The following is a 9,214-nucleotide window of genomic DNA, read 5'->3' as shown; positions in this document are numbered from 1 at the left end:
CTAAACCCTAACCCTAACCCTAACCCTCCTAACCCTAACCCTAACCCTAACCCTAACCCTAACCCTAACCCTAACCCTAACCCTAACCCTAACCCTAACCCTAACCCTAACCCCTAACCCTAACCCTAACCCTAACCCTAACCCTAACCCTAACCCTAACCCTAACCCTAACCCTAACCCTAACCCTAACCCTAACCCTAACCCTAACCCCTAACCCTAACCCTAACCCTAACCCTAACCCTAACCCTAACCCTAACCTAACCCTAACCCTAACCCTAACCCTAACCCTAACCCTAACCCTAACCCCTAACCCTAACCCTAACCCTAACCCTAACCCTAACCCTAACCCTAACCCTAACCCTAACCCTAACCCTAACCCTAACCCTAACCTAACCCTAACCCTAACCCTAACCCTAACCCTAACCCTAACCCTAACCCTAACCCTAACCCTAACCCTAACCCTAACCCTAACCCTAACCCTAACCCTAACCCTAACCTAACCCTAACCCTAACCCTAACCCTAACCCTAACCCTAACCCTAACCCTAACCCTAACCCTAACCCTAACCCTAACCCTAACCCCTAACCCTAACCCTAACCCTAACCCTAACCCTACCCTAACCCTAACCCTAACCCTAACCCTAACCCTAACCCTAACCCTAACCCTAACCCTAACCCTAACCCTAACCCTAACCCTAACCCTAACCCTAACCCTAACCCTAACCCTAACCCTAACCCTAACCCTAACCCTAACCCTAACCCTAACCCTAACCCTAACCCTAACCCTAACCCTAACCCTAACCCTAACCCTAACCCTAACCCTAACCCTAACCCTAACCCTAACCCTAACCCTAACCCTAACCCTAACCCTAACCCTAACCCTAACCCTAACCCTAACCCTAACCCTAACCCTAACCCTAACCCTAACCCTAACCCTAACCTAACCCTAACCCTAACCCTAACCCTAACCCTAACCCTAACCCTAACCCTAACCCTAACCCTAACCCTAACCCTAACCCTAACCCTAACCCTAACCCTAACCCTAACCCCTAACCCTAACCCTAACCCTAACCCTAACCCTAACCCTAACCCTAACCCTAACCCTAACCCTAACCCTAACCCTAACCCTAACCCTAACCCTACCCTAACCCTAACCCTAACCCTAACCCTACCCTAACCCTAACCCTAACCCCTAACCCTAACCCTAACCCTAACCCTAACCCTAACCCTAACCCTAACCCTAACCCTAACCCTAACCCTAACCCCTAACCCTAAACCCTAACCCTAACCCTAACCTAACCCTAACCCTAACCCTAACCCTAACCCTAACCCTAACCCTAACCCTAACCCTAACCCTACACCTAACCCTAACCCTAACCCTAACCCTAACCTAACCCTAACCCTAACCCTAACCTAACCCTAACCCTAACCCTAACCTAACCCTAACCCTAACCCTAACCCTAACCCTAACCCTAACCCTAACCCTAACCCTAACCTAACCCTAACCCTACCCTAACCCTAACCCTAACCCTAACCCTAACCCTAACCCTAACCCTAACCCTAACCCTAACCCTAACCCTAACCCTAACCCTAACCCTAACCCTAACCCTAACCCTAACCCTAACCCTAACCCTAACCCTACCCTAACCCTAACCCTAACCCTAACCCTAACCCTAACCCTAACCCTAACCCTAACCCTAACCCTAACCCTAACCCTAACCCTAACCCTAACCCTAACCCTAACCCTAACCCTAACCCTAACCCTAACCCTAACCCTAACCCTAACCCTAACCCTAACCCTAACCCTAACCCTAACCCTAACCCTAACCCTAACCCTAACCCTAACCCTAACCCTAACCCTAACCCTAACCCTAACCCTAACCCTAACCCTAACCCTAACCCTAACCCTAACCCTAACCCTAACCCTAACCCTAACCCTAACCCTAACCCTAACCCTAACCCTAACCCTAACCCTAACCCTAACCCTAACCTAACCCTAACCCTAACCCTAACCCTAACCCTAACCCTAACCCTAACCCTAACCCTAACCCTAACCCTAACCCTAACCCTAACCCTAACCCTAACCCTAACCCTAACCCTAACCCTAACCCTAACCCTAACCCTAACCCTAACCCTAACCCTAACCCTAACCCTAACCCTAACCCTAACCCTAACCCTAACCCTAACCCTAACCCTAACCCTAACCCTAACCCTAACCCTAACCCTAACCCTAACCCTAACCCTAACCCTAACCCTAACCCTAACCCTAACCCTAACCCTAACCCTAACCCTAACCCTAACCCTAACCCTAACCCTAACCCTAACCCTAACCCTAACCCTAACCCTAACCCTAACCCTAACCCTAACCCTAACCCTAACCCTAACCCTAACCCTAACCCTAACCCTAACCCTAACCCTAACCCTAACCCTAACCCTAACCCTAACCCTAACCCTAACCCTAACCCTAACCCTAACCCTAACCCTAACCCTAACCCTAACCCTAACCCTAACCCTAACCCTAACCCTAACCCTAACCCTAACCCTAACCCTAACCCTAACCCTAACCCTAACCCTAACCCTAACCCTAACCCTAACCCTAACCCTAACCCTAACCCTAACCCTAACCCTAACCCTAACCCTAACCCTAACCCTAACCCTAACCCTAACCCTAACCCTAACCCTAACCCTAACCCTAACCCTAACCCTAACCCTAACCCTAACCCTAACCCTAACCCTAACCCTAACCCTAACCCTAACCCTAACCCTAACCCTAACCCTAACCCTAACCCTAACCCTAACCCTAACCCTAACCCTAACCCTAACCCTAACCCTAACCCTAACCCTAACCCTAACCCTAACCCTAACCCTAACCCTAACCCTAACCCTAACCCTAACCCTAACCCTAACCCTAACCCTAACCCTAACCCTAACCCTAACCCTAACCCTAACCCTAACCCTAACCCTAACCCTAACCCTAACCCTAACCCTAACCCTAACCCTAACCCTAACCCTAACCCTAACCCTAACCCTAACCCTAACCCTAACCCTAACCCTAACCCTAACCCTAACCCTAACCCTAACCCTAACCCTAACCCTAACCCTAACCCTAACCCTAACCCTAACCCTAACCCTAACCCTAACCCTAACCCTAACCCTAACCCTAACCCTAACCCTAACCCTAACCCTAACCCTAACCCTAACCCTAACCCTAACCCTAACCCTAACCCTAACCCTAACCCTAACCCTAACCCTAACCCTAACCCTAACCCTAACCCTAACCCTAACCCTAACCCTAACCCTAACCCTAACCCTAACCCTAACCCTAACCCTAACCCTAACCCTAACCCTAACCCTAACCCTAACCCTAACCCTAACCCTAACCCTAACCCTAACCCTAACCCTAACCCTAACCCTAACCCTAACCCTAACCCTAACCCTAACCCTAACCCTAACCCTAACCCTAACCCTAACCCTAACCCTAACCCTAACCCTAACCCTAACCCTAACCCTAACCCTAACCCTAACCCTAACCCTAACCCTAACCCTAACCCTAACCCTAACCCTAACCCTAACCCTAACCCTAACCCTAACCCTAACCCTAACCCTAACCCTAACCCTAACCCTAACCCTAACCCTAACCCTAACCCTAACCCTAACCCTAACCCTAACCCTAACCCTAACCCTAACCCTAACCCTAACCCTAACCCTAACCCTAACCCTAACCCTAACCCTAACCCTAACCCTAACCCTAACCCTAACCCTAACCCTAACCCTAACCCTAACCCTAACCCTAACCCTAACCCTAACCCTAACCCTAACCCTAACCCTAACCCTAACCCTAACCCTAACCCTAACCCTAACCCTAACCCTAACCCTAACCCTAACCCTAACCCTAACCCTAACCCTAACCCTAACCCTAACCCTAACCCTAACCCTAACCCTAACCCTAACCCTAACCCTAACCCTAACCCTAACCCTAACCCTAACCCTAACCCTAACCCTAACCCTAACCCTAACCCTAACCCTAACCCTAACCCTAACCCTAACCCTAACCCTAACCCTAACCCTAACCCTAACCCTAACCCTAACCCTAACCCTAACCCTAACCCTAACCCTAACCCTAACCCTAACCCTAACCCTAACCCTAACCCTAACCCTAACCCTAACCCTAACCCTAACCCTAACCCTAACCCTAACCCTAACCCTAACCCTAACCCTAACCCTAACCCTAACCCTAACCCTAACCCTAACCCTAACCCTAACCCTAACCCTAACCCTAACCCTAACCCTAACCCTAACCCTAACCCTAACCCTAACCCTAACCCTAACCCTAACCCTAACCCTAACCCTAACCCTAACCCTAACCCTAACCCTAACCCTAACCCTAACCCTAACCCTAACCCTAACCCTAACCCTAACCCTAACCCTAACCCTAACCCTAACCCTAACCCTAACCCTAACCCTAACCCTAACCCTAACCCTAACCCTAACCCTAACCCTAACCCTAACCCTAACCCTAACCCTAACCCTAACCCTAACCCTAACCCTAACCCTAACCCTAACCCTAACCCTAACCCTAACCCTAACCCTAACCCTAACCCTAACCCTAACCCTAACCCTAACCCTAACCCTAACCCTAACCCTAACCCTAACCCTAACCCTAACCCTAACCCTAACCCTAACCCTAACCCTAACCCTAACCCTAACCCTAACCCTAACCCTAACCCTAACCCTAACCCTAACCCTAACCCTAACCCTAACCCTAACCCTAACCCTAACCCTGTACAGGTTCTTTCTTTAACTGTTTTCTTTTCACACTTTTAGAGGGAATCTTTTACACTCTCTCTTGTTCGCGCTCTCTTAGTCCCTTGCTTTTAAGGAGTTCTCTAAATCTTACCAGTGGGCTTTGTCCACTGTGCTTTCTCTCATCTCCTTTCTGGATCTTTATTTACAGGTCCACCTCTTTTGTGTCTCCTGTCCTTCCTCCATCTGCTCCTGATACTGGCCTCTCTTGAGTATCTCTCCTTTTTGTATGCTCTTCTCCAACTGTGAAAACAGACACAGACAGAAAAAGTACATTATTACTTTTGTAAAAGTGTTTTACTCACCGACTCTGTGTGCATCCTGTGTACTGTCAGCCGCCGATCCTCCTGCGATGTTCTCCTGAAAAAAACTGAAAAAAATGAAAAAAATGAAAAATAAAGATTTTCAACACAAAAAAATGAAAAAAAGACATGAAATATAAGATACTTTTCTACACCAAAAAAAAAAAAAAAAAAAAAAAAAAAAAAAAAAAAAAAAAAAAAAAAAAAAAAAAAAAAAACCCAATAACAAAGGAGAAAAGGATCAATATGGCTTTATTAAAAAGTTATGAGCAATTGTTTGTCGATTATTTTTTCTTTTATTATTTGATTTGTATTTTGAATTTCTTAACCTATTTTAAGGTCAATAATCATTTTTTATTGTCCTTTTCTTGTCTATTATTTTCCTACTTTTTATCTCACTTTCTCTATTTCCTTCCCTTCTAACCTAAACTTCTTACCTTAACCCTCCTAACCTCAACCCCATACACACAACCCTTTACCCTCCTTTTTACCCATTACCCATTCATTCCTGACCCTTAACCTTTCCTTTCCCCTAAACATAACCTTTTCCATTATTTTTATTCATCTCATTACAGTTCAATTCCGGCTCCTTCCCCAAAACTAACCTTAACCTTTACCCTAACCTAAACTTAACCTTTACCCCCTCCTCTATCCCTTTTCCCTCTTGGATTCCTAAACCTAAACCTAACCCCACCCATAAACTTACCCTAACCTCAACCCTCATATCACAATACATTTTTTTATTTACAGTCAATAGGAGTTCCCATGGAAAATATGATGCACTTAAATAAAGTGATGTCTGCGCCAATGCACCAGGATGGACTTCATTGAGGTCCATCCCTCCCTTCACAAATCCTAACCAGCTCGTGCCTGAGGAACAGAATGCATCATCAATTGTTTAAGCTTAATATGGGAACTCCTATTGAATTTTCTGATTATTTTTATTATGGTTTTCTTCCCTTCTTTCCCCCCCCCCCCCCCCCCTTTTTCTCTTTCTTTCTCTCACTATTTTTATAAACATTTATTTATCTACCCAGTTTCTTAATGCATTTTCAGTAATTTGAGTATGTTTTGCCCAATTGTAAGATCTCTCCTCAGAGAACAAAAGATGTCATCATGAGGTGAAGCGACCCACATGACTCAGCAAACCAACCACGACTGAGTGCCCTCCCATCACTTTTCCTATATGTGTCTCTCCCTCACTTTTGTCCCAGCACCCCCTGAGGAAGTTTGAATAACGAAAACGTTTGGGGACCTTTTTCTTTATTTTTACTAACGTTTTAGTGTTTTTTCAGTTTTACCAGTTCTATACCAGCAAAGAGTGGATTACATCTCACCGGAAGGGTGCTATCCGTTCCTGAAAACATTTGTGGACTTCAAATACTTGCAATAACTCCTAACAAACATTTCAAGAAGCACATGGCCTTACTGAAACTCATTCAGGACACCGTATGGGAATCCAAAGTGTAGCTGCACTCCCACCATCCATCAAGCAACCTGTTTGCGTGGAAATAAGGTACCATGAACATCTTTACAAAATAATAGACTTTTAATCATTTCAAGAGCCGTGGAATGTTTGGAGAAAGCTGACATCATCCTTACAAGCACCCAATTCCTCCATGCTAAATAACTTTCCACCACAGGTGTCTTCAAAAGGACTTTGCTTCACAGAACTATTTTAACCTTTTCCCTTTTTAGGTTTTCGTCATCTAATTACTTAACTTATGGACTAATGAACAACAAAGAGAATCCTCGTTAAGTAAATGAGCATGTTATTGCTCTGAAACTTTCCTCCCTTGGCTTAATAGCCTCTATTGATTCTATTGCAATCTGTTAAACATCCTGGCCACCTGCAAATAGAATTTTAGAGTGTTTAAACACTCGGTACACTGTCCCCTTCTCTGTCTGATTTTTGTTGAAACTGGGTAGATCTTTTGCTTTATTTAGTATCTGTTTTAAATGCTTGTTTTTTGGTATATCTTTAGTTTATAACAATTGCCTTATCCTGTCTATTTGGGATGCTAAATTGCTTTTTCGGTCTGTGTCCTATTAGCTTTTCAAACATAGCTTAACATCTCCTTTGTCTTTACAAAGTCTATGCTTAGAACTCTTTTGTCTCTATTTGCCCTTTTGTCTAGTTCTATCTACAATATAACACTCTCTCTCGTCTTTGAAAATTCTATAACACTACTTTGGTTAGACTTGTTCGATTCTAGTCATGCTTTCAGATGAGATGTTACCTAGACCACCTGTCGCAGGCCGTAGAAGTAGCCAGCCACCTCCAGTACGCACCACACAAGAACAAAGTTTGTTTGATTTGACCAAGCAATACTTTCAACTCTTTCAAGCAGCCCACCATTTAGAAATTCTATCCTCGTGCTTGGAGAAAAATTCCTTTCCTATAGGAATGACTCGCAAAGTAAACACCCTCACAGCCTTTATTAAACCGGCGGTTCCGGATAGAGACATTTTACAAAAGGTTCAAGCGAACACACACAGTTGGATGCAACAGAATATTGTAGCCTTGAAAGAGCATTACGCTGCGCTCAGTGAGCGCATTTTTCAAAGTCTTCCCCCATATTCACAGGAGGCGTATGACAAGGCACTCAGATGGGCCCGCAGCCGATACAAACGTAAACTAACACCTACCTCTGTAGATCTTCTCACTTTACAACTGTTACAGACTAGGTTGTATCCAAACCCATCAAAGGATACACGTGCGTGGCATCTTGAGTTTCCCGATCCTCAGGACTGGCCGGTCTGTCCGCGTCCCCAACGCTCTCCCAGGCGCAGACAGCGCTCTCCCACACCACCTGCAAACACAAACACAGAAACACAACACATAAACATACACAATACACTTACCGTTAGTGATGCCCAGCAGCCTCCCTCGTCGTCCGCGACGCTCCAGGCACCCGCCGCGGAGCCTCCTCTGCTCTCCCCGGTGTTGGCGATTACATCGCCCGTAGGACTGTTGAGGGGAACCATCCAACCTAAAGCGATAGAGATAATCAACGATGATATAGAAAATCTCCCGCCAGAAAACCCAGACTGGCTGGAATCAGTCTTTTCGGACCCATTCCCCGGGATTGACACCTCATATACTCACCATCACTCTTCCCCGCAGCCTCGCAAGTCCTCGATCCTGGGCCCGTCCAACTCTTTGGAGAGTGTACTCCCTGGTGCGAACCCTAAGACAAAAAGAGACGTTTCGATGACGATGAGTGCATCTAGAAAATCAGTTTCACTGATTGAGATGAGCACATCAAACACCTCTGAGAAAGTCTCAGTTTTTCCATCAACCTTCAAGGGTTCTGGGCACCGCCATCATTCTCCCCATCATCCTCTCCCTCGTCTCCCCTCTCCTTCTCCTCCTCCTCCTTCGAGAGCCCTGTTGGAGACTAGTCAGACGGGTCACTCACGCTCGGGAGACCCGCTTCATACATCTCACACACGTAACACTAGCACTCCTATGACCTCACCGTTACAAACATCGCTTTCGGCGACACGCACCGCGTTGACACCGGCCCAACTGATGCCTCCGCCTCCTGCTGTAGACATAACATCCAAAAGGAGACTATCATTTCACAACACATCGTTTTCTAAGCTGCATCCAGAGTTTGAGCCCTTGAGACACAGGAACACCACGAGAAAGACCGTAGACTGGAACATCGTGATACGAAAACCGTGTGTGTTTTTGGGTGATTCGAACCTCTCTTTGATCCCCCGCTTTAAAGATCCTAACGTACAGGTGGATAGTTTCCCAGGGGCCAATATGGACCACATGTATGAACTGCTAAAGAAAAGGGAACCTGATCACACAGTGTCCAAAGTCGTGTTGTCTGTGGGGCTCATTAATTGCATTAATGTCAACCAAGAAATAACACTCAAAAAATGTTTCACTCGTCTCATGAAACAAGCAGAACTCACGTTCCCGTGTGCATCGGTTTATTTTCCCCTCATTAATTTCCATAGTAGTTTCAGCAGAGCTCAACAGGTGGCGGTTAATCAACTCAACGACCTAGCTATACGTAAGGGTAATTATCTCACTGAGGTGAATCAGCTGTTCTTTGAGCCTGAGAACGACGGGGTACATTGGGCGCCGTCCAC

At 46.1% G+C, this 9,214-nt stretch overlaps 1 long non-coding RNA gene across 1 annotated transcript; it reads right to left on the bottom strand.

The window, feature by feature from the left end:
• Positions 1 to 5,007: 5,007 nt before the first annotated feature.
• On the bottom strand, positions 5,008 to 8,287 carry LOC134074109 (uncharacterized). The gene is made up of 3 exons (XR_009937555.1): positions 8,214 to 8,287; positions 7,970 to 8,097; positions 5,008 to 5,045 (listed from the first exon to the last, which is right to left on the bottom strand). It is a non-coding gene; the product is annotated as an uncharacterized LOC134074109 (long non-coding RNA).
• Between the last annotated feature and the right edge of the window lie 927 nt (positions 8,288 to 9,214).

Source organism: Sardina pilchardus, unplaced genomic scaffold (assembly GCF_963854185.1).
Source record: "Sardina pilchardus unplaced genomic scaffold, fSarPil1.1 HAP1_SCAFFOLD_164, whole genome shotgun sequence".
Classification (NCBI taxonomy): Eukaryota; Metazoa; Chordata; class Actinopteri; order Clupeiformes; family Clupeidae; genus Sardina; species Sardina pilchardus.
This window is presented reverse-complemented; position numbering and strand designations above follow the sequence as displayed.